Source organism: Apium graveolens, chromosome 11 (assembly GCF_009905375.1).
Source record: "Apium graveolens cultivar Ventura chromosome 11, ASM990537v1, whole genome shotgun sequence".
Classification (NCBI taxonomy): domain Eukaryota; kingdom Viridiplantae; phylum Streptophyta; class Magnoliopsida; order Apiales; family Apiaceae; genus Apium; species Apium graveolens.
The window spans coordinates 69,462,043-69,486,364 of record NC_133657.1 but is presented as its reverse complement, the minus strand read 5'-3'; positions in this window follow the sequence as shown (position 1 = coordinate 69,486,364).

Genomic DNA, 24,322 nt, shown 5'->3' with positions numbered 1-24,322 from the left:
TAAGAATGTGTATTATGCTAGATTTTTCATGTTATTGGCTAACCACCTCTGTGAAGAGATTGTGCTTGAGAACCCAAACAACAAACTGGTTTGTTGGGTTCAAGAGAGAAGACTCATTGCAGATTTGAACAGGGCCAATCATCACAAGGATGTGCCAATGTTCTACTTTCCTGTAATGCAGGCACCTCAGGTAAGTGAGGTAAGTTCATCCATTCCTACAACAATTCCAACTTCCACGATTTCTTTGAATTCAGGAGTAGCTATGGCAACTGTGTTAATGACCAAACAGTTGCCTACCAAAGCCTCCAAACCTACTACCATTTCCAAATCTAAATCAAAGAAAACCCCCTCTAGTACCTCTCAAAAGATACCAGTTGAAAAATCCACAAAATCAAAAGAGGGGAGTGTGAAGAAGGGAAAGTCAGGTGAGGGAAGGGGTGAACATCAAAGAAACCCCAAGAATAAGGTTGGAGAGTTGAGTGAATCCCAGCCTAGCCACACTGTAGTTTCCCAACAAACTGCAGTGCTTAAAAAGGATAAAAGCTCACTTCTAGCTGCATCCTCCCAAAAGGATGTAGTTATTGAACAAAGCTCTCAGCCAAGAGCACAGGCCAAAAGGGTTAGGGACACAAGCTCACCCCAAACTTATACAAGAAAGAAGAAATCTAAAAACTCTGGGGATGCACAGGGCACACACAGTGCAAACTGGTGCTAAAGACACAGTCCCTGCACTCTCTCAAATTCAGTTTGATGTGGCTCCAATAAATGTGGAATCACAGCCAAAATCTCTAGTTATAGAAGCATCTCATACACCATACTCACCAACAAACTCTCTGGAAGTGGATATGATAAACACTTCAATTCCTGATTCCCCTTCTTTAACTCTGTTGGGGAAGCCAAAATTCAGTACAAGTGAGCATCATCTTTTAGATGATTTGTTGGCTCATTTGCCAATTCTTTCAGAAACTATTATGACATCTGTGCCCCAAATATTTTCAATCAGCACAGAGTCAATAATAGTTTCTCTTCCCACCTCATTCATTTCTACTCTCTCGACGGATTTTGCTCATCCGTCGAGTAGTGATTGTATCCCGACAGATAAGCCTAACAGCAGTTATCCGTCGGATAGCACTACCACTCACTCGATGGATATCACTCATCCGTCCAGTATCTCTGCACAACTTCAAACTTTAATTATTTCAAGTGCAAAAGATCTAGTGGTTGTACAGTCACTCCTAGGATTGAGAGAGCAGAGTGCTATGAGTGAGAGTCTAGGTTGCTCCCAGGAAAAAGGAGAGGAAATGAGTGAAAATCAGCAATCCATTTATTCAGGATTGGCAAAAGGGAGTGAGAGGAGTCCCACCTTAGTAGGTAAAGTTAAGGGTGTGAGGGTGGGGAGCCAGGGTGAGACCCTGATGAAACAAAAGAGAGAACATGAGAGAAAAGCAGGTACAGAGGGTATAAGGGTGGATCCAGCCATTGTTCATGAGTTAATGATTGTGGATGATGCTGAAAAGGAAAGACAATTTCAGCAACATTACAAAGTTGTAATTGATAACATTTTCTTGGATGCTGACACTTTTACTCATCCTGTGTCAGCCTATCAATTGTTGGCTGCTCAGGGCAATGAGGAGGTAGTAAAGAATTTGAATCTGGTGCATACTTCAGAATCTCTACAAAGGGATAAAGCTGATGTCAATTTGATGCCTCCTACAGCTGGTGAGCCATCTGAGGAATTTGGAGCAAATTCTGATGATGATGAGTCTATTTCATTTGATGGAAGCATGAACTTAGGGGGAGATGAATGCACAAGTTCTATTCCAGATTTACCTGAATGGGCCTTGACAAAGGAGTCCACACCAGGACAATTTAATATATCCTGGGTCAAACAAATCATGAATATCCAAAAGGCCATTCAGAGGAGCTCAAATGCTGGTACCAAGGCTATTCTTCAAGCTCATCTAGATTCTCTACATCTAATGAAGCTACAACAATTAAGACAGAATCTGAGTGTAGATGAACTCAAAAAGGATATAGCTGGCTTGAAGACCTACAATTCTGAGAAACTGGATTCAGTCATGCCATATGGTACCATGCAGGATCTATTACTGAGATTGAGAAGAGAATCAGATTCTGAAAAGAAGCTGGCCAAGTTGAAAGATAGAGTTCAAGTTATTGAAAATTATGTGGCCATCATTCTTCAAAATCAATAGTCTCAGACAAATCTTCTAATGCAATTGGCTAAAGCACAAGGCCTGACTCCTCAACTTGATGATAACAAAAAGGGGGAGAAAGAACCAAGTAAGGGGGAGAAAGGACCAAGTGAGGGGGAGAAACTTCAAATACAAATCAGCAAAGTATTTGTACCTTCAATTACTGTCTCAAACCCACCAGTTGCAGATGGTATAGATCCGTATCAAGCAGCAGCAACAAACTTGAAAGTTGCTGAGAAAGGAAAGTTGAGTTTGATCAACTGGGAGAAGATTGATGAGGAGATACAGAAGAAGTTTCAACTTGTCAAGGAGCCAGTTAAGTCAGCCATCCATCACTCTCAAGTCAAGCAAATCAGTATGAATAAGATGAGCATGAATTATCTGGAAAGAGGACAATCTTCCTGCATCAAGTCTCCAAAGGCTGAAATGATCCTTAAACCAAGGGTAAACTATTCAAAATCATCCTTGAAGAACCCCTTGGATACTGTGTATGAGACACCCAAGCCTGATGAAAAGAAGCTTCTGTCAAGATCAATTATTTTCTACAAAGATCCAACTGATTCAGCTTCTAAAAAGAGGATTGCTAAGATATTCAGAAATGGGAAGGAAATTTGTGTGATAGCTGGACACCCTCAATTTGCTCAAGCAAAGAGAGAAGAAAAAGCCAGATTAAAGCAGGAAAAGAAGCAAGCTGCTCTAGATGCAAAGAAGGCTAAACAAAAGAAAGAGCAGATTGCTATCTTAGCCAAGCTACAGGCTGTGAGTTCATCTCAACAAATTCCCTCTCAACCTTCTGAAGCCACTGAATCAAGGGAACAAGTTGAAGAACAGAAGAAATCTCCCAGGAAGAAAGAATTGGCTAAAAGAACAAAAAGGAAACTGGATATTGTTGACAAGGAATTGGGAGATCAATTTCCTAAGGAACCCACACCAGCTACAACTCAAGCATCAAATCCCTCTGTGGTATTTGAAGATATAAGGGTGGTGGATCCCTACAGGAATATTCACGAGCCAATAGAATGGGATAACATACCAAATCCTGACTCCAGTCTACCAATCCTTAGCAAGCCAAAAAGGACAAAGTCAAGGGCAGTCAAGAAAGTGAAGTTGTCTCCTCTCAAATCCAAATCTGTAGTCAAAGCTCAGCCCAAAGTCAACAAGGGAGACTACTTGTACTTGTGTGACATCAAAGAATTTTCTGATCTAAATATCTATCTGGATGAACTAGATGAAGTGAGGGGAATTGATGCATACAGAAACCTACCTGAAAGGTTATTGTTCAAGTACAAAGGAGGAAAGGAGATTATGTGGCCACTTCACAGGATTCTTCAAGAGAGCCAAGCTGTACTGATTAAAGTTTATTCATCCTTCAAGAAGAACTTTGGGTTCAATGTCACTGGAAGAAGACTAGTATTGAAGAAGATTGAAGAACTAAGGAGTGTTAGAGCTAAAGATACACTCCCAAAGACTCTAATCATCCCATACATAGGGAGAAGAGTGCGTCTAAGGCCTTACTGGTTGATGGAGTTCATAGATGACAAAGGGGTGAGAAGATTCTTCAGATTAGAAGATCAATTGAGCATCTCTAGCAATGAGACTCTCTTGGAAATGCAAGAAAAGCTAAATCTCTCAGAATATGATGAACTGGAATTCTGTAGGCAGCTCCAAAATCAAAATGATGAAAATAACAGAAAGCTTGAAAGAAGAACCAGACCTTCAAGAAACTAGAAAAATCTGCTCAGGCTAGAGGAGTATCTTGAAATGACTGTGAGCTAAACTTTGTACATTTTGATTATTTGAAGCACTTTCAGTATTATCTACTTTTCTTTAAAGTTGTATGTTTAGGATGTTTTGTTATCATCAAGTATCTCTTAATTTATGGCTACAATTCTAGTAGACATAAATTGGGGGAGATTGTTGTGCATATGTTGTGTACTTGATGATTTCATAAACAAAACACCTAAGTAGATTTTACTTAGTGAAATAATGTAGCACTCGACGGATAAGAATTTTAGTCCCGATGGATAACTCATAATAGTCCCGACGGATGATGACTTATTATCCATCGAGTGACTAGCTTATGTAATAATGAGTCTGTAGCACATTTCTGCATACACCTTTGTATAGATTCTGTAGTAGCATATAAGTCATGTTGACTTTAACTAGATATGCAGAATAGGTTGATTAAATTGTACATAAATGATGTCTTGTAATTCTGCATAAGTGAAATGAAGTCAAGTGCCAAAATAGCTACCAACGGATGATTAACAAAGCCATCGACGGATGATAAATGAAGCCATCAACAGATGATCATAAAGTCGACGGATGATCATGTACCCAACGGATATAGAATTCAAACATCAGTTGACAGTGACAACTGGTCACATGCGTTGGGATGTATGCAAATGGAATGAGGAAACCTATTAACTGGGTAATAGAGAACAAAGTAACAAAGCATTAGAACTGATAGTTTTTATAATGATTTTATCTTTTGACTTTGTAATCTTGGTAATATATATAAACCAAGAAGTAGCAAATAGAAACAGAGATCTGAGATACAAAAAGTGAGAAACATTTGTAAGCAGAATTATTAGCATTTCTCTGTATTCTTAGTAGTTCAAATTTGTAAGCAGCTGTGAGCATTCATGCACACAGAGTTCTCTCGATATAATATATATCTCTGGTGGAATTGTTTAAATCCACCAGAAAGTTTTTAAAGACTCTTGTTTTTAAATACTTATGTTTTGATTCACGTAAGTTTTTATTCCGTATTGTGCTAATCAAAACACTCATATTTGTATTCGAGTTTGAACATTTTTATTTTAAGAAAAAGGTTCAAGAATTCCATTCAACCCCCCTTCTGTAATTCTTGCTATATTGTTAAGGGACTAACAAAAACGTCTTTTTATCTTTATATATAGGCTCCTGAATGATCTGGATGCTTCAATTCTTTAAATCAGAATAGAATCAGGATTCTGAAAAAAACAACAAGCACCGCCGCCTCGCTTCCAGCGCGGGCGCGCTGCCTTTTTGCCAAACTGGCGCGGCCGCCCCGTCTTGAGCGCGGGCGCACTGTGGTTCTGCTGAATTTCTAATTTTTGTTATTTTGTGCTCCTTTCTTCGTGCGATCTCCCGAAACTCCATTCCTGACCTCTTATTAGCATAAAATCATTGAAAAAAGTATATTCCTCCTCCTGAGTAGTGCCCTGCAATGCAATTACACAAAATACATCAAAAAGACCACATACTTGAGTCCAAAACATCCGATTTAAGCTGAAATGAAGCGTTTCAAGTGGATATAAATTCAACATATCACTCATATCAAATTCATTGTGCCTACACTTAGAAAACCACTAACATAATGAATCATTAGTAGCACAAAATTTAATATCATCAACATATATTTGCACAATTAAGATACCTTTATCTTTAAACATAGTAAATAAAGTTGAATCAATAGTACCTCGAATGAAACCATTCTTGATCAATAATTCACTTAATCTTTCACACCAAGAGCGAGGTGGTTGCCTTAACTCATATAAATATTTCTTTAACTTGTACATATAATTTGGATATATTTCATTTTTACATACAGGAGGTTGCTTGACATAAACCTTTTCTTTAAAAAATCTATTTATGAAAGCACTCTTTACATCCATTTGGTGTAACTTGATTTTGTGGTAGCATGCAAATGAAAGTAATATGCTGATAGATTCTAATCTTGCAACAGGGGTTGCATCCTTTGACTTGTCAGCTTGCTGTGAGTCAGTATTTTTCATTGTCAGCTTATTGTGAGTCAGTATTTTTCATTGTCAGCTCGCTGCCAGTACCTGTACCTGCAACATCTTCCTCTTCCCTTGATAGATCACCATTAGACTCTTGAAATAAATATTAATAAACTTTTTAACAACATTTTTAAATAGATTATAAATTATATAAGAACGACTTATTAAAGAATAACCCAAAAACATAACTTCACAATATTTGGAAACCGAATTTACCATCCCTTTTAGAAGTTTTGAGTACAAAGCACTTTGAATCAAAGACTTTGAAATAACCAATATTAGGTTTTTTCTTGTTGAGTACAAAGCAGGACTTATGGAGTCTTATTGAGTAATATCCTAATTAACACTCTATTAAGAACATAGCTTCTTGTGTTAACAACTTCTGCCTAAAGACTTCTTAGCAGCTTACTTTCCTGAAGCAAATTCTTTGCTGTTTCTTGCAATGATCTATTCTTATGCTCTACAACTCCATTTTGCTGTGGTGTACGAGGTGTTGAAAATTGATGTGTAATTCCTCTTTCTTCACAATAAGAAATAGAGTCCTTTTGGAATTCACCACCTTGGTCACTTCGTATGCCTATAAGTCTTGTTTCAAGCTTATTCTCAAAAAATTTGATTAGTTTCTCAAATTCACTAAAAGCACGATCTTTAGTAGATAAAAATATTACCCATGTATATCTAGAATAATCATCAATAATAACAAAAGCATACTGTCTACATCCGATACTCTTATAAGCCTCTAGACCAAATAAATCCAAGTGTAAAAGCTCTAATGGTTTAGAAGTAGATACCACTTTCTTGACTTTGTGTGATGTTCTGATTTGCTTCCCTAGTTGACAAGCAATGCAAGTTTCCATATTAACATACTTCAGTTTTGGAAATCCTCGAACTAGCCGTTTTGTTGACAACTTGCTAAGTAATTCCATGTAAGCATGTATAAGCCTTCTTATGCCAAATTTCTGGACTTGTATTAACTGCTGCTAAACAACATGCTTGTTCCTGTTCTTCAAAATCTAGTACATATACATTTCCTTCCATCCTAAAAAAGAGGAATTTTTTTAGAGCCAACAACTATAGTACAATCATGTTGACCAAAATCTACTTTATGACCATCATCAAATAATTGACTTATACTAAGCAGATTATAAGTAAGGCCTTTAATATATTGAGCTTTATTTAAAGATACAATATTGTTACCAATCTTTTCTTTGCCAAGAATGGAAAGAGTCTTGCTATCATCAATTGTGATGTTAGGAGCAATTGATGATATCAAACAGAAACTATCAGAAGTTCACTTCAGAACTTATATATCAATGGATGCTGATGACATCAACGGATGATAGGATATCAACGGATGATGATTTCGATGGATGATGATGTCAATGGATAATGAAATCAGTATTTGTCACATCAGTTGATCTTCGATGAGGAAAAGGAAACATGATCTCAAGGCGGTGAAGGACTTTATCTCAGAAGTAATTGTATAGGTTTCCTTGTTGTTAATAGAATAGGATTCCTTATACATTGGTAGTTGTGCTCTATATAAAGCATAGTTTAGGTTAATGCTATAAGCATTACGACATTGTTATATCTTTCGCATAACCTAGCAGATCTCAAGGATAATTGTTCATCCTTTCGAGGGAGTACGCTTGTAATAAGTTTTTATCAGTTAACATAAAAACTGTTGATTCTGTTGAAGCTTTGTCGAATAGATTGTATTAATTGTATTCACTACAGTTGATTAATGGCCTAACAATTGGTATCAGAGCTTGCTGTTAACGTACAAACAGTTTAAGATCTGAAAATCAATCTACAATGTCAGAAAAAGAAGAGAAGACACAGAATCTGAAACCATAACCCCCAACCACATCACAGATAAGTAGCAACATGAGTAGGTATGAAGCAATCAAGGTGCCTATCCTGAAGATATATGAATATCCAATCTGGAAAGTCAGGATGGCCATGTGCTTGGAAGCCACGGATCCTGAATAGCTAAGCAGGATCTATGATGGTCCTCATAGACCAATGAAGGTGGTTGTTTCGCTTACAGGAGAACCGGAGAAGATGATAAAGAAAGACTGGAAGGACTACTATCCTGAAGATATCTCGTCTATCATGAAGGATACTAAGGTTAGACATATCCTGCACAGCAGTCTTGATAATGTTATGTCCAATAGTCATTGGATGTAAAACAATAAAAGAGATATGGGATGCTTTAGAAGTAAAGTGTCAAGGTACAATTGCTATCAAGAAGAACAGGAGGACAGTACTTACTCAAGAATATGAGCACTTTGACTCAAGGGACAATGAGTCCATAACTGAGATCTATGACAGATTTCAGAAGTTGCTGAATGACTTATCCCTTGTCAACAAAGAATATGATTTAGAGGACTCAACCTTGAAGTTCCTACTTGCTCTCCCTGAAAAGTGGGAATTTAAAGTCACTTCAATCAGGGATAACTATAAAATTGATATCACACCTCTAGATGAGATCTATAGAGTTCTGAAAACTCATGAACTAGAGTTGGAGCAAAGGAGCAAGATGAAAGGATCAAAAGCTAGATCAGTTGCACCCAAGGTTGATGAGAAGCCAAAGGAGAAAGCTAGGAGGAAAAGCTACTTTGGATCAAATCCTAATACTGAATCAGATACTGACAGTAATTACAACAATAATGAAGATATGGATCAAATGGCTGCCCTACTGGTTAAAAGTTTCAAGAAGATGGTCTACAGAAACTTCAAGAAAGATAGAAGATTTTCCAGAAAAGGTTCCAGTTCCTCAAACTCTGATAAGAGGAACAACAGAAGAAATACTGATAGGAAGGAAGCTAGATCTGGAAAACTTGACAAGTCAAAAGAGAGATGTTACAATTGTGATGGACTTGGACACTTTGCAGCTGACCGCAAAAAACCAAGAGCTGAGAAGAAACGAGCTTTGATCTCAAAGAAGAGAAACTGGGATGATTCATCAGACTCAAATGATGGGATCAATTATGCTCTCATGGAAAATGCTAATGCTAAGGCTGACAATGCTGAATTAAAGGTACCTCAAATTACTCTTGCATTTGATACTGATGATATCTATGAATTAAGATTATTTCTTAAGTCTCAACATGTTAGTTTTAGGGATCAAACCTTAGAGAACAATAGAATCAAGAGTGAAAACTCTGTTCTAAAGAAAAGGAATGATCGCCTAGAAATTGAGTTTCTTTCCATGCTAGAAATTCAAAAAGAAATAGATAATGCTGTTTTTGTTAAAGAAAAATTGTTAGAAAAACATGCTTATCTAGAAAAGGAGCTAGCTAAAGAAAGAGAAGTCATTAAACTTTGGACTAACTTAGGAAAGACAACTCAGGAAATCATAGAAAATGGCCGTTGCGGATCAGAATTAGGATATTCAGCTAGATTTAATTCTTATAAGAAAAGTGGAAGAGAAACTGAGAAAACATAACCAATAAAAACTAATAGTCATGTCAAATTGAACAAGGTTCAAATAAAGACCATTAAGTTTAATCCAAGTGCTAATAATGTTAAATCAGTCCATGAGGAAGGTACTACCTCAGCACATAGATCTAACTTGATTACTGAAAAGAGTGAACAAGTTCACATAAATTCAGTAAATATTGGTTCAATGACTTAGAAACAGCTTAAGAAAAAGCTGAAGGACTTGTACAATAAAGACAAGAGGAAAAGGTCTACGAATAATAGGAATGGCAAGGTAGGTGTTAATAAAAATGGAAATTATGTGTCTCCTCCTAATGCACCTAAAAAAACCTGTTCAAACTGTGGTAGTACTAATCATCTTGCTAATTCTTGCAGGAAGAATAAAGAGATAAAAGTTGTTCCTTCCAAATCAGAGTTTAGGAATAGAATAGTTAGACATAAACCATAGAAACCTTGTTTTCATTGTGGCAGTGTTTGGAACTCTATTTATACATGTAAAGAGTATCACAGTTTGTATTATGATTTTTATAAACTGAAACCCTCTTTAGTTAAAGCAAAATCTATTTATGCATGTATAAGTACGGATAGTAAGAATGTTAACATAAACTCTGATATGAAGTCTGCTGCTGTATATGTTAACAAACTTAAAGAGGCCAAAGGATCCAAGCAAGTTTGGGTCCTTAAAAACACTAACTGATTCAAATTACTGATTGCAGGGTGACATGAGGAATGCTCTAGACTTGAACAGTGGATGCTCAGGACATATGACTGGTTATAAATCCATGCTATCAGAATTTGAGGAGAGGGCTGGCCCAAGTGTTTCTTATGAAGATGGCAACTTATAAAAAATATTGTGTAATATCCCATATTTTCAAATATTATTATTATTATTATTTGGAAATATTTATGTGAATTTTATGTGAATTTTACTGAATTATCTGGTAATTGGAATTGATGTTTTGGACGTTTATATATGATATTCTTTGAGTATACTAATTTTTATATGTCTATAATAAAATATAGATAATTGTGATATTTTTCTGGTAATTTTTGGACTGTTATATGATTTTATAATGATTTATGGATGTATTAATTATTTTCTGAGTAATTACAAAAATATTTTATAAAAGCCGGGAATCGTCCAACCTTAACCGTTTTGCGTTTTTAAAACCCGAAACTCTTCCGAAAACTCCTTCCTAACCTAATCTGGTAATTCCGGACATTTTTTGTGTTTTAACTTTTTCGATCCGGATTACGGTTTGACCCGTACGAGTCCCGACGCAAAATTAAATTTTCGATACGATGATCGTTTCCGTAAATCAATAAAACCCGTATTCTCTAGAGACGGGATATTTTATATTATTTTCTCATATGGTGTTTTACAAGAAGCTCAGTTTTGATAATTATCTAAATCTGATATTAAATTGTATCATTTTATAGTTACTTAGTGGCTAAGTAATCTATTTTTGAATCCGATATGATCCAGTAGGATATTTGTTACGTGTTTAAGATGTATTTATCTGAATCGATCCGTAATTTGGACGTGTGTTTATTTGCGTTATTCATTTTTATCTCGTTTTATGTGTGTTGAATGTATTTTATGCGTTTTCGGGGTTTTCTATTAATTTAGGTATCGTTTCTGTTTTTCAAAAATAAACGGATCAGGACCCCACCGGGACGTCAAACCCCACAAAATCCATGTTTTTATTTTTATAAAATCATTCGTGTTTCAAATACCCAGTATTTCTACATATTTGAATTATTCGAAATTTTTGGGGAATTTTGATAAGAACTTTATATTTTATTGTTTTTAAAATTAGTCCCCGTAATTATAATTTTGGGGCTTATTTATTTTAATTATGGGAATAAAAACACCCTTAAATGATTTTAGAGTATTGATTTTCATATAATATAAATAGTTGAAATTGATTTTTTTTATTCATTTTATTTTATTAAAATTTCAAAAAATTCAGAAATACTCAAGAACAATATTGGGGTGAAATCTCGTTCTTCAACTTCAATCACGGTTTTTGATCGATCTAGCAAACCAAATCGGACACTTGAGTAGTTGATTTGAAGCTTATTCCATCCTCTTTCTATTGATAGCAATATCTCGATTTGAGGTGAAGTATTATAAGAATCGAATTTTGGGTATTCTTGTTCTTGAGAATTCGTTTCTGAACTTTAAATGATTGTTTGATATTTTTGTTAATTGATTAATGTTCATGGGGTCCTAAGGATCGATTTGGTATATAATTTCGTTAATTTTGATTAGGATTTAGTTAAAACCGAATTTTTTTATATATTTTTTTGAATCGATGTTTTGTGATTAGTGTTGAATCTGGGTTGTTATGGTTGCTGTAAATAGATTGTACCGATCCTAAGGTTTGTTTTGATACCAGGAGTGTGGATTTTCATCAGGTATAGACTGAATTCAAACTTTCCGATATAATCATCAGAAAAGTCGAAGCTTTTGGCCGGAATCGACGAGATTCAGGTGGTTTTTGATGGTTGTTGCTAGTTCTGGTATTGTAGGGATCAGTAGAATCGTTTTGGTATAAAAATCGGAAGTTTTAATCAGGATTCGAGGTCACCGGAAGACGGGAGTTGGCCGGAATTCTCGGCCGGAATCTGGAATTTCCAGAAACCGGCGAGATACCGGTCTTCTTCTTCGTGTTTCCGGCGGTCCCTCCAGCCACTCCCCACCGCCCTTTGATCCGTTTTCTTGCTTTGGTTGTTCTGATTTTCTGTTTCTACAATTTTGTTTTAATTTTAAATCAAAATTCATTTCCTAATTTCTAAAAATCATTTAATAATTATTTTAAATACCAAAAAATTATTTACTTGATTATTTTAAATTCCTAAAATTATTTTTTTTAATTATTTTCAAAAATCTAATTTGATTTAATTATTTCCAATACATTTTAGTTAATTATTTATGAATTTAATTAATTGATTAAAATCATTTAATCAATTAATTTTATTTATAAATAGTTAAATAAATGTAAATTGTTTATAATTAATTCAATAATTCCTAAAAATTATTTTTAAGCTTTTAAAAATTATATTTGGTATTTAAAAATCAATTAATAATATTATTAATTGATTTATTTCCATTTAATTATTATTTTATTCCTAATAAATTAACCGTTCGTCCGTTTAATACGAAACGAAAGCGTACAAACTCAGAAAAATATTCCGCTTACATTTAAAATACTTTCGAGACCCAAATTCCATTGTTTCGAAAGGTCGTTTGTTTTGCGAATCGTTTATTGTTCGGTAAATCATATTTTTGACCCGATTTCAATTTTAAACGTACCGAGTCGAACCTTTTGACGAACCGAGTCATATATGATATGAATTATGTGATACATGAGTTATATTTTTATGTGCTATGTAAATTACATGCGTACATGAGTCAAGAGTTTTATATTTGACTGTCTTCTTTATGTGCGGGTTATCATATGGGTAGACAATAGGGTTTTGACGCGCAATTCGTCGAGTAATTATCGTTTAGACGATTAAGATTGTATCGTTTAACTATAGATACGGATCTCTCGAATTGATCGGGACAAGACATTGGGAAGAATGAGATGGAATGGTATTGGATAACTGGATTCTACCAATCGTAGAAGCAGCATATCATAAAGTGTTGAAAAGAAGGACGGTGATGTTTCGAGAACAGAATGTCAGAATTGATGCGTCTTTGCGAGTGTGACTAACTGCTAAAAACCCAAAGGCAAGTATTTCTATCATCACTTATTGTTCAAGTGATATATATTTTGAATCCTATTACGCAAATATTATTTTCCCTATTCTCAGTTCAGAATAGATAAATGTTTTACATATCGCTGAATTAAATGATTCTGTTTATGTAAGTATTTTTCTGTTATTCTATGTTCAGAATAGCTAAGTGATTTTACTTATCAAATTACTGGATTTATAAATATTTTGGATTTTGAGAAAGATGATTTTGTTGCGAGTATTTCTGCCCTAGTGAATGGGGGAATAAAATTATTTAGGATATCGATTGATTCGACTCCTTTTTCAATAAAAAGGTTTTAAGATTGGAATGGTTACTAGTTACTAGTTACAGCGTAGGTGGTCGAGATATCGGTCCAACTGTAATATCTTTCAAGGTGAATATATGCCTTTTCTGGTGCCCTATAGGTACCGTATGGCTGCGGGATATGGGTAGTACCTATAATTACGGTATGGCTGCGGGATACCGGTGTTGTTTCGCGACTGATCATCAGGAATATCATGAAATATAATTGGTTCGAATCTAAACTGTTGTTTCTAAATTGTTTTGATAATCATAGAATAAATGATTTATCAACAATTTCTGTTTTGGATTAAAGGTGAAATGCAGTTTTGAATCAGTTTCTGATTTATGCTGATACTTACTTTGTTGTTAAATATCAAAGGTGGTATTAGTATAGATGATTGATGTTGACTTCAGTATGGGATGTTGTGAGCATCAAAGTTCGTATTGATATCTAATTTGATATGACAACAAAATAAGTATTAATTTCAAGAGTTTGGTTTTGAAAGAGTTATGATCCACTCCATAATCATTGTTTCATATTATTGTTGTTTACAATATTTCCGTAAACACTGTTATACGAGTTTTATTCTCGTCAAGATTTAAAGTATTGCTGAAGCATTTCGCTCGAAAATATCAAAAAGAGTTTTGAATATAGTGAGAAACAATTATCCGATTCTTTAATAAATTTTCTGTTTCAGCAATTATGATTTTAAAATGTTCTGCGCTATTGCAGATGTTGGTTTTATATCAAAATGACCATATATATTATAATGATCTTGCTGAGCATTTCTTTTGCTCATAATTTCCTGTTTTCAAATTTAACCTCTAGTGAGGATTAACTCGCGCTGTTTAGCCACGTAATTCGAGGAAGAAAAGAAGTAGCTTTTGGAAAGTGATTGGTCCAGGGTTTGCGAGCTAGTGTAAGTTTTATTATGTAAAGTTGTTTATATTATATTATATTATAATTGTATATTTTATAGTTGGGCCTAGTATACTTCTTTTCGAAGTTATACTAGCGGGTTAAGTTTTGAGATTAAGAATTATTGAAAAGAGTTTTAAAAGGAAGTGAAAATTATTTATGGAATTTGGAATTCTTGTTTCTAGAACTGTAACCTTAAAAGATCTTGGATTAGTTTGGGGTCAGATGCTAAATATCTTCCACTGGCATTTGCATTTTGATTAAACATGTTAAATTGGATTGAGGTTTCATAGTGACGACCAAATCCCCTGACCTCGGATTTGGGGGCGTTACATATTAGGATATGGTAAAATCAAAATTGGAAATATTATCATTGAAAATGTATCTCTAGTTGTAGGACTCAAGCATAATCTGATCAGTATGAGTCAAATCTGTGATAGAGGTTACCATGTCAATTTTTATGAGGAGCATTGTGAAATTGTCAGTAAGTCTGATGGAAAGATCACATTGACTGGTGTAAGACATGGTAGTTTATATGAATCCAAGGTCACCACAAGAATGTCTAATTCAGAAGTTTGTCTACTGAGTAAAGCATCTGTGGAAGATAGCTGGAACTAGCATAGAACACTTTCTCACCTCAACTTCAACAATATCAATGAACTTGTGAGAAAATATCTTGTAAGAGGATTTCCCAATGCAGTGTTTACTCCTGATGGCTTATGGGATTCATGCGAGAAAGCCAAACAAAGGAAGACATCTTTCAAGAGTAAAACCGAATCCTCCATTCTTGAACCATATCATCTACTTCATGTTGATCTCTTTGGTCCAGTGAATGTTATGTCAATTTCCAAGAAAAGGTATGCATTTGTGATTGTTGATGAATATACAAGATATACATGGGTGTATTTTATGCACACCAAGGATGAATCTCCATCCTTTTTTTCTTGATCATGTGAGGGGGCTGGAAAAAGGGTCAACATACAAAATGAAGATCATCAGAAGTGATGATGGAACTGAGTTCAAGAATAGCTCTATGGAAGAGTTCTGTAAACTCAAGGGGATAAAACAAGAGTTTTCTACTCCTGGAACTCCATAACAAAATGGAGTTGTTGAAAGAAAGAATAGAAATCTGATAGAAGCTGCAAGAGCCATGCTAGAAGAAGCAAAATTACCTACCTACTTTTGGGCTGAGGCTGTGCAAACTGCTTGCTTTACACAAAATGCAACATTGATCAACAAGCATGGAAAAACACCAATTGAGATGGTGAAAGGAAAGAAGCCAAATTTGAAATACTTTCATGTATTTGGTTGTAGGTGTTTTGTTCTCAAAACTCATCTGGAACAGCTTACCAAGTTTGACTTAAAAGCTGATAAAGGAATTTTTTGTGGGATATCCATTATCTACAAAAGCCTTTAGAGTTTACAATCTGAGAACAAGAACCGACATGTAATCTATACATGTATCTTCTGATGACAAGAAGATAATAGGTCTAGAATGTTGGGTAATGAATACAACACGGGGGGGGGTGAATGTGTTTTAAACAATTTTAATGTCTTTTTGAACTTTTAATAATGGTGAACAAAGTAATATATGTTGTAGAGATAATGTGTTTTGCCAGAATAATTAAAACATGCATATGAACACAATTATCTTTCAAAACTCACTTAATTTTATAATAAAATCAAGTTAGTGTTTGCTAAAAAATTTTGTGTTCTTAGTATGTTAAGAACTCAGCTTCTCTCTTGAGAGTTACAAGGAATTTCAGATCTATTTGTTATAACTAAAAATAAAGCATCCAGCATGTACTAAACCCTACTTTTGGATAACCAAATCTTTTTATTTCTCGCTTAGTGTATCTTTGCTAATCTTGCCTGCTGGTGACTTTACTTTTCCATTTAATCTTGGCATTTGATCTTGTACTCTTCAAGATGCTTTTGTAGACTTTTCAAATCAGTGATTGATTTGTTTGTTGTTTGATAATCTTGGATATTAAACTGATATGCATTCTGTACTTGAACTTTTACATCGAGATCTTCAGTTAGTCATGTAGAGAATCGACATCTCAATAAGTATAATGACTTACCGAGAACTCTAATAATCTATAGTTGTTTGACTTATCGAAGTCTCTGAGTTCTCTATAAGAGAATTTGGCTTATCGAGATCTCTCATCTTCGTATCTTCACTTTGGCGTATCGATGTCTCTGAGTTCTCTATTGACAAATTGACTTATCAATATCTCACAGATCTCTAGTGATATTTTGACTTATCGATATCTCAGAGATCTCTAGTGATATTTTGACTTGTCGATATCTCAGAGTTCTCTAGTGAAGTAATTACTTATCGATATCTCCATTCTTCATGTCTTCAATTTGTCTTGTAGATATCTCTGAGTTCTCTAGTAGCTTTTCTTGACTTCTCGATAAGTCATTCTAGAGTTCTCGAATGACTTCTCTATAACATAAAATCTGTGACTTGTAGATTTCTTAACTTAGAATATTTTTCCCAAAACACATTTATTCAACTCCAAGCTTCTTCACACTTTTTCAGAGGCATGATCTTCATGATCTTCTTCCAGAGTTTATTCTTAGGCTTGAAACTGTTTACATAAAAATACTCCAGTCTAATCTATTTACATTTTTACAGACTTAAGTGTTATAATACACAATGCAAATATAGATTACCATACAACTTACTTAGGGTTGTCAATTTGACTTAGTCTTGTTATAGTACAGGCATGTCTTGCACAACAATCTCCCCCAATTTGTGAGAAGATTGCTTATCACAAATTTATGCATGTTAACAAGACTAACCCCAAGCTACAATGGATAGATAGATTTTTCATATAATTTGACACAAATATTACATTCATACATTAGGTGATTTCTTGAGTTTAACAGATACACACATCAGACGAATAATTTATCTCCTATTTCTTCTCTAATGAGGTCCTTTAAGTATACAAGAATTTTCAGTTCCTCTATTGTAATATCCGGGATATAGCGTGTAATTATTTTTATCAATAAATGATTATTAAATGATTATTATGTGATTTTTGGTGAATTATTGGATGATTGGTGTGGATATGTGGATGCTTAAATGTGGTAAAGTATAAGTATATTAATTTTATTATGTACAGAATAAAATACAGATAATTAAGGTATTTTTCTAGTAATTTTTGGAGTGTTGTATCATTTTATATTGATTTATGAATTTATTAATTATTTTCTGAATAATTATAAAATAATTGTATAAAGCCGGGAATCGTCCAACTTCAACCGTTTTTGCATTTTTACAACCCGAAACTCTTCCGAAAACTCCATCCTAACCTAATCTCGTAATTCCGGACATTTTCCGTATTTTGACTTTTTCGATCGGGATTACAATTTGACCTGTGCGCGGCCCGGAGCAAGATTTACGATACGATAATCATTTCGATAAAGCAACAAAACCCGTATTCTTAAAAGACAGGATAATATTACATTATTTTCGTATAAAATGTTTTATAAGAAGCCCGATTTGGATAATTATCCAATACGGGTATCAAATCGGATCATTTTCGCAGTTACTTAGCGGCTAAGTTACTAATTTATCGATCCAGTATGATCCAACACGATCCAACATTCCATAAATATATATAGCCCTTTTATTATTTCATTTTATTCATATAATCATAATCAGTCAGTAAAATCCCGTAAAATACAGAGAAAACATCGAATTAATACCGCGTTCTTGAAAATCAGTCGCACAAATAGTGACGTTATCAAACTCCGATTCGGGCGTGCCATATATCAAATTGAAGCTCTCGAAAAGTACTTTCATAATCAATCATCCGTTTTTATGCAAGAATTAAGGTATTTTTCTTATTTATTTGTTTTAATTAGAATTATTTAAAGATTAAATTATGAAAATATGTTCTTGATATTGTTGATATGATTTGATGATTCCATCATGTGGATAATACTATTCTGGTCAATTTGGTATATTATATGTCAAAAATAGAGTTCAATAACATGTAGAAAAGTGTGTTTGATTCTGGAAAATTGAAATTAGGGTTTGAATGTTTGAATGTTCTAAATCGAATTTAGGATTTTTAATTTCGTGAATTCTGGGCTTGATTGAATGACATCAGTGTATAGATCGTTCAAAAACTAGTCAGTTAATGTAATTAGTTTCTCTGTTGGATGCCGGAATAGACCCGCCGGAAAAGCTCGAAGCTTCACCGACGTTAATGGCGATTTCGCCGGCATGTCAGTTCAGGCGTGATTTACTTCTGTTTTTACCATAATTGGATTGTTGTTGAGTTGTTAAACGAAGCCCAGTCAACCAGGAACAATGTAATAACCCCAATTTTTGGAAATTTTTGAAACCCTTATGAATAGTGATTTTGCAGATTATGCTGAATAAGAAAACCTTTCATGCCACACTATGTAGGGGTTCTGTTATTGATCTTCTGGGATATTATTATTACTCTATGTGGTATATAAGTGTATGTAAAGATCGTCAGAATTCAATTCCGAACGCTTTGATTTTTCCCGGAAATCCACTAGATACGGAAAGAATTGAGTATAAGGTAACAGGATAAAAAGGATTTAAATTAAAGGATTATAAGAGAGGATCATAAAAGGAATATAATGTATTGAGAAAGGTTAAGGAAACCCAAGTAATAAGATCCCGGGTATGATCCCTCAAACGATAAACGAAAACGAAAGTTAAGCGAACCGTATAACAAATCGGCGGTCATTAGGCAAACAATTAGAAGCTAATCAAAGGGATTAGTGGGGATGATGTCATCAAACCAATAGGAAGAGGACAAAGGAGGGAGGGTGACATCACTTGATGATGTAAGCATGACATGGGGGGGGAGGAAGTGTGGTTGAATGATAACCACACAAAATCAAGGTTAATTAGGTAATTAACCTAAAACAAATCAAAATTCAACCAACCAAGCCAAACATTTCATTTTTCAACAAACAAAACACAAAACCCTCCATTTTCTTCAGGAAACTCTCGGCCCCTTTTCTTAAAAAATGAAGATCCAAGCTCCACCACTTACTATTTGGCAAGGTATATATCTAAGCTTCCCCATGGATAGTTACATACTTCCTATAAGTTTAAGCTTCTAATTCCAAGCCAATCTTTTTTTATAAATCAAGGAAGAAGATGGTGAATAGTACTTCTTGAAATTAATTTTTGTGTTCTTGATTTCTTTGAAAGATCAAGCTTGTAGGAGGTTAGATTAAGGCTTCCATGGGCATTCCAAGGATCTTTCATGGTTTAAAAGCTTCAAGGAAGGTATAACTCTTCATGATCTTAGTCTTAAGCTTTGTTGTTTAGATTTCCTAATGTTTAGATGATGGGTTAGTGTAATGGGTGTGTAATCATGTTTAAAGCTTGTTATGAGTAGTTTAGTTGGTGAGAGGCATGATTATGGTGTGTTTAGAGATTGGTTGATTTTGTGATATTTTTGGAGTTGGAAATCTTGGTTATTAGTCAATGAACTTAAGTAAACTCTTAGTTCATAATTGAGAAATAAGTATGAATTGGTAATATTGATTTGTTGGGGCTGTTGTAGTATGGTATGGATGGAGTTTTGATTGGGTTGTGAATTGGGATTGATTGGTGGTTGAATTGGTTAAGTAAAATTTTGGGAAATCGCGTAAACATAGCCGTCGTAATGCCCGATTTACCGTAGACTGTTTTGTTCTTAACATCAGAACCCTTGAACTCACTGTTAGGTTTTTACCATTTCCATGTTTAGATAGTTCATATTACGAGCTTCGTTTTGATATGTGGTTCGTTTGATTCCGATGTACGGTTTAGGAGAAACGGCCGTTTTAAGTAACAACGTTTCGCGAACGAATCATTACCCCTCTCCTTACTTTGAAACCTTAGTTAAGGACCTTAAATGACTAATTGGGGTAAGAAACAATTATGTAAAGTGGATTAGGCAGTTGGTAAGATACTCGCGAAAGAATCTCCTTAAAACCCTTAGTGGTTAAATTATTAAAAATGGTGGAGCCGAGGGTACTCAAGCGACTTAAGTAAATCGTTAAGCACGAAAGCGAACGTTAGGACTCTAAATGGTTAAAGTCTAGTTTCTTAAGCGACCGGGGTTTAATTCCGACTTATGTTTTTGTTCATAGGTTATCGGACCCACTCTAAGCTTAAGCCTATCCGGGAGCACTCAGGCAAGTTTTCTATCCGTTATACTGTTGTTGTGATGTATACACTTGTATATGCATTATCTTGTGATAAATGCATAATGGTTATTTAGCAAATTCTTGCGATATATTGTAGCATGTAATATGGTATATATGCATGCCTGTTTCGTATTCTTTCCATATATATCTGTTGATTCAGTTGATAATACATATGCTAGAGAATAGCGGTCAATTGCATATACCCTTAGTATAGGGATCCAAAGGTGAAAACATTTCTAAAACCGGGAGTCGAGGATCCCGGGTAGATTTTATATATATATATTTATATATATATGGTTATAGTTTTCAAAACTATTAATCGAATAAGGTTTATTCGATAGCTTTATATTATTTAATGAATATTATTTCGAATATTCATTCGAGGGCTTATGACTCGGCTTATTTTATTTATTGAATATTATTTGAATATTCATTTGAGGATCTATGACTCCGATTATTTGCTGAGATATATTCTTGATTTTATTAAAGAATAAGGTGTCGATAATCAAACTTATCTTGATGATTCAAATAAAGATAGTACTTTCCTATAAGTATATCTTTGGTTATTTAATACTCATTTCAAGTATAAGTTTTACAACATCTACTTCAATTATTTTTATAAAGATTATTCTTTATGGGAATATTATTTAAATAATAATATTCAGATATTTTCTAATATATTGGGACTGATTTATTTTGTTAAATCAGCATCACTCCAAACATTCTTAAAAATGTTTTGCGAGTCTTCAAAATGATTTTTAAAAGTTAGAGCGGATCCCAAAACTCATTTTTATATTTAAGATCCTCCTTTCGAAGGGGATTTAAATACTCGCTCAAAACCTGAGGGATCCGGCTCTGTGGTGTGTTTTATATTCGCAACAAGGTTGCTGTCTTGATAAAAGAATTTTGATTACTTACCCAACACTCGGGAAGTAAAATTCTTGGAACAAGTTAATCCATTAACAGGCATCGCCTGGGAAATATCGGTGAGTTTTCCTTTCCAACTAGATACGACTTCTTGGTGGAGCCGTATCAACAAGTTTCTACTTGGGGAAAGGGGGGACGAGCTTTACGTTTCAGAGTCATGGATTTCATCTGAACTAGGAGTGGCGTAAGTGGTCGAGTGGCGCCGGCCCAGCCTTATTATATTGGCCCATAATGGCCTGGAAGTTCCGCTAAGACAGTCCATTCCTTAGGAGTCCAGTGTTCGGTTGACAAGTAAATTCGACAGGTTCTCCTCTACATGTAGAAAATGGTGGGGTTGTACTACTACGACTGATCATCGTAAGTGGTCTTCATGGCGCGGCAAACTCCCGTAATGAGTTCATCATCCAATTGGATATTTCTGCAACACTACCCAGAGCACTTCGATAGAAAGGCTATGGTTGGGCGATTGTTGAGTGTTGGCAGGATCAAGTTTTCAAAATGATGTTTGCATCAAATGAAGTATCTCATAACTTCATTTTATTTTGATGATATTTTAAAGATTGAATCTATTCAAGTATTATCTTGTAGTCTCATCTATGTGATGAACTTTTGAACTAATTATAACTTGAACGGTGGTAGTTCAAGTAGTATTTGGAAAAGATATAAGTATATTGGAGTATCTTGTAACTTCATCTTTTAAACTTATATCTAGTAAATGATTATCTTATGCATGTCAAAGATTTTCAGAAAAACGTTGAGACAAGGTTAGATATATGAGATCACCTTGCAACGATAGTTTTATACAGTTATAAACTGGAACTCTGTGTATATTATTCATGGAAGAGGACTTCCAAGATTTTGAAAAGTATATATGTATATATACTGAATATTTTGCGACTTCATCGCATTAAGATATCAAACTTGGTTCATTTCTTTTGACCAAGACTTTCATGAGTACTATGAGAAGGCTCATATACTGTAAATCATTATACATATTATTTTGGTGGGCTTGCTGCTCACCCTTGCTTTCTTCTTTCATCACACAAGAACAGATAGAAAAGATGAACAGGACCAAGCTCCCAATTCGCGAGCGGATAGGAAACGTTCCGCAGTTTCCTATAGGCGTTGATGTCGCTGTAGGTGAGGTAGGAACTACCAATAGGCTAGGCTTCAACTTTTGATGTACCAAATTTATGTATATTTATGAATTGTAATAATGGCAAAGAAATGTAAATTTATTCAGAAACCCTTTTAAGGTGTATTGGCATATAATTGTGGAATAAAATGACTTGTGATTATTTTTTTTTGGATATTCATCTCTGAGACTATAACTTGTGGTGTGTGTGTTTATTGTGGGGTCACAGTACAGAGTAGTTGATTATTTATTAAGATTGGGTGTTATTAAGGGAAATGGAACTCGTGACAACCCGGATCCCCGACCCCGGATTTGGGGGTGTTACAGAAATGGTATCAGAGCTAAGCGTTATAAACCTCAGAGATGATGTGACGTTAAGATAATAACTAAGATAATAAGAACTCTTGCCAAGTTCATGGTCGGGCTACCTAACGTAGTACTGACAGTTAAAACCCTTATGGGAACCCTTATAAATATCATGATAGAAGCGTAGTTCATTATCGTATATGGTAGCGGGACTCCGAACCCTGAGGTTGAGGAGTAACAGCGAGATGATGTTTTATTACTAATTGGAGATCGGATTGTGGATCCGATAGAGCGTCCTAACGCAGGACCGGATGATGTTGATATTGAGGATGTAGCGGTTGAGGATGTTGTCCTAGAAGGGATTGTTGCTGAGGAGGATCCCGTGAAGGATCCTGACAAGAATGAATAAAGGACCACTGAGGAATCGATGACCATGGTTAGGGAAACTCCCAGAGGTAGGATTGGCCGGTCACTACCAGAGGTTCGTTCAAGTTTGTAAATATAGTAGCCCCTTTAACGCGGCTTACTCATAAGACTGAGAAGTTCGAATGGACAGAGAAATGCGAGAACAACTTTTAAGAACCGAAGCAAAGGTTGGTGACGTTCCCTATGTTGGCGTTGCCGGATGGAAAATGAGATTTTGTGAAGTGTAGTGACGCTGCGCATAAGGAATTAGGGTGCTTCTTATACAGCACAGCAAGGTAATCGCGTACGCGTCAAGACAATTAAGGGAATATAAAATTCGATATCCCCACCCATGAGCTTGGGCTCGTGGCAATAGTTTTGCCCTAAAGATTGGAGGCACTACTTGTATGGAGAAAAGTGCGAGATTTACACAAGCCATAAGTGCTCTAGTACATTTTCACGCAAAAAGAGCTCAACATGCGCCAAATGAGGTGGTTAGAGCTAATCAAGAATTATGATTGGGAGATTCTTTATCATTCAGGGAAAGCCAATGTGGTTGATGCCCTTAGTAAAAAGGAGAGACTCAAGATAATAATGTCTTTGGGAGAGTTTATAAGAGATTTTGAGAAAATGGAAATAGAAGTGAAGGTAACCGGAGCCGATACCGAAAAGCTGTTTGAGATTGCAATACAAAACCGAATTTTTGGAAAAGAACATATTGTGCCAGAAAAAGTGATGAATGAAGGCAGAGAGTCAATGACTGGAGAAGAGATCCATACCGAGAAAGATGATAAGGGGATAGTGAGGTGTTCCTACAGAAATTGGTTCCAAAAGTTCAAGAGCTTAAGGATGAGAACTTAGATAAGAGCCATAGTTTGAGGAATAAGATTTAGGGCAAACCCTGAATGTGATAGTCAGGGAGGTTGCCATCAAGAAAGA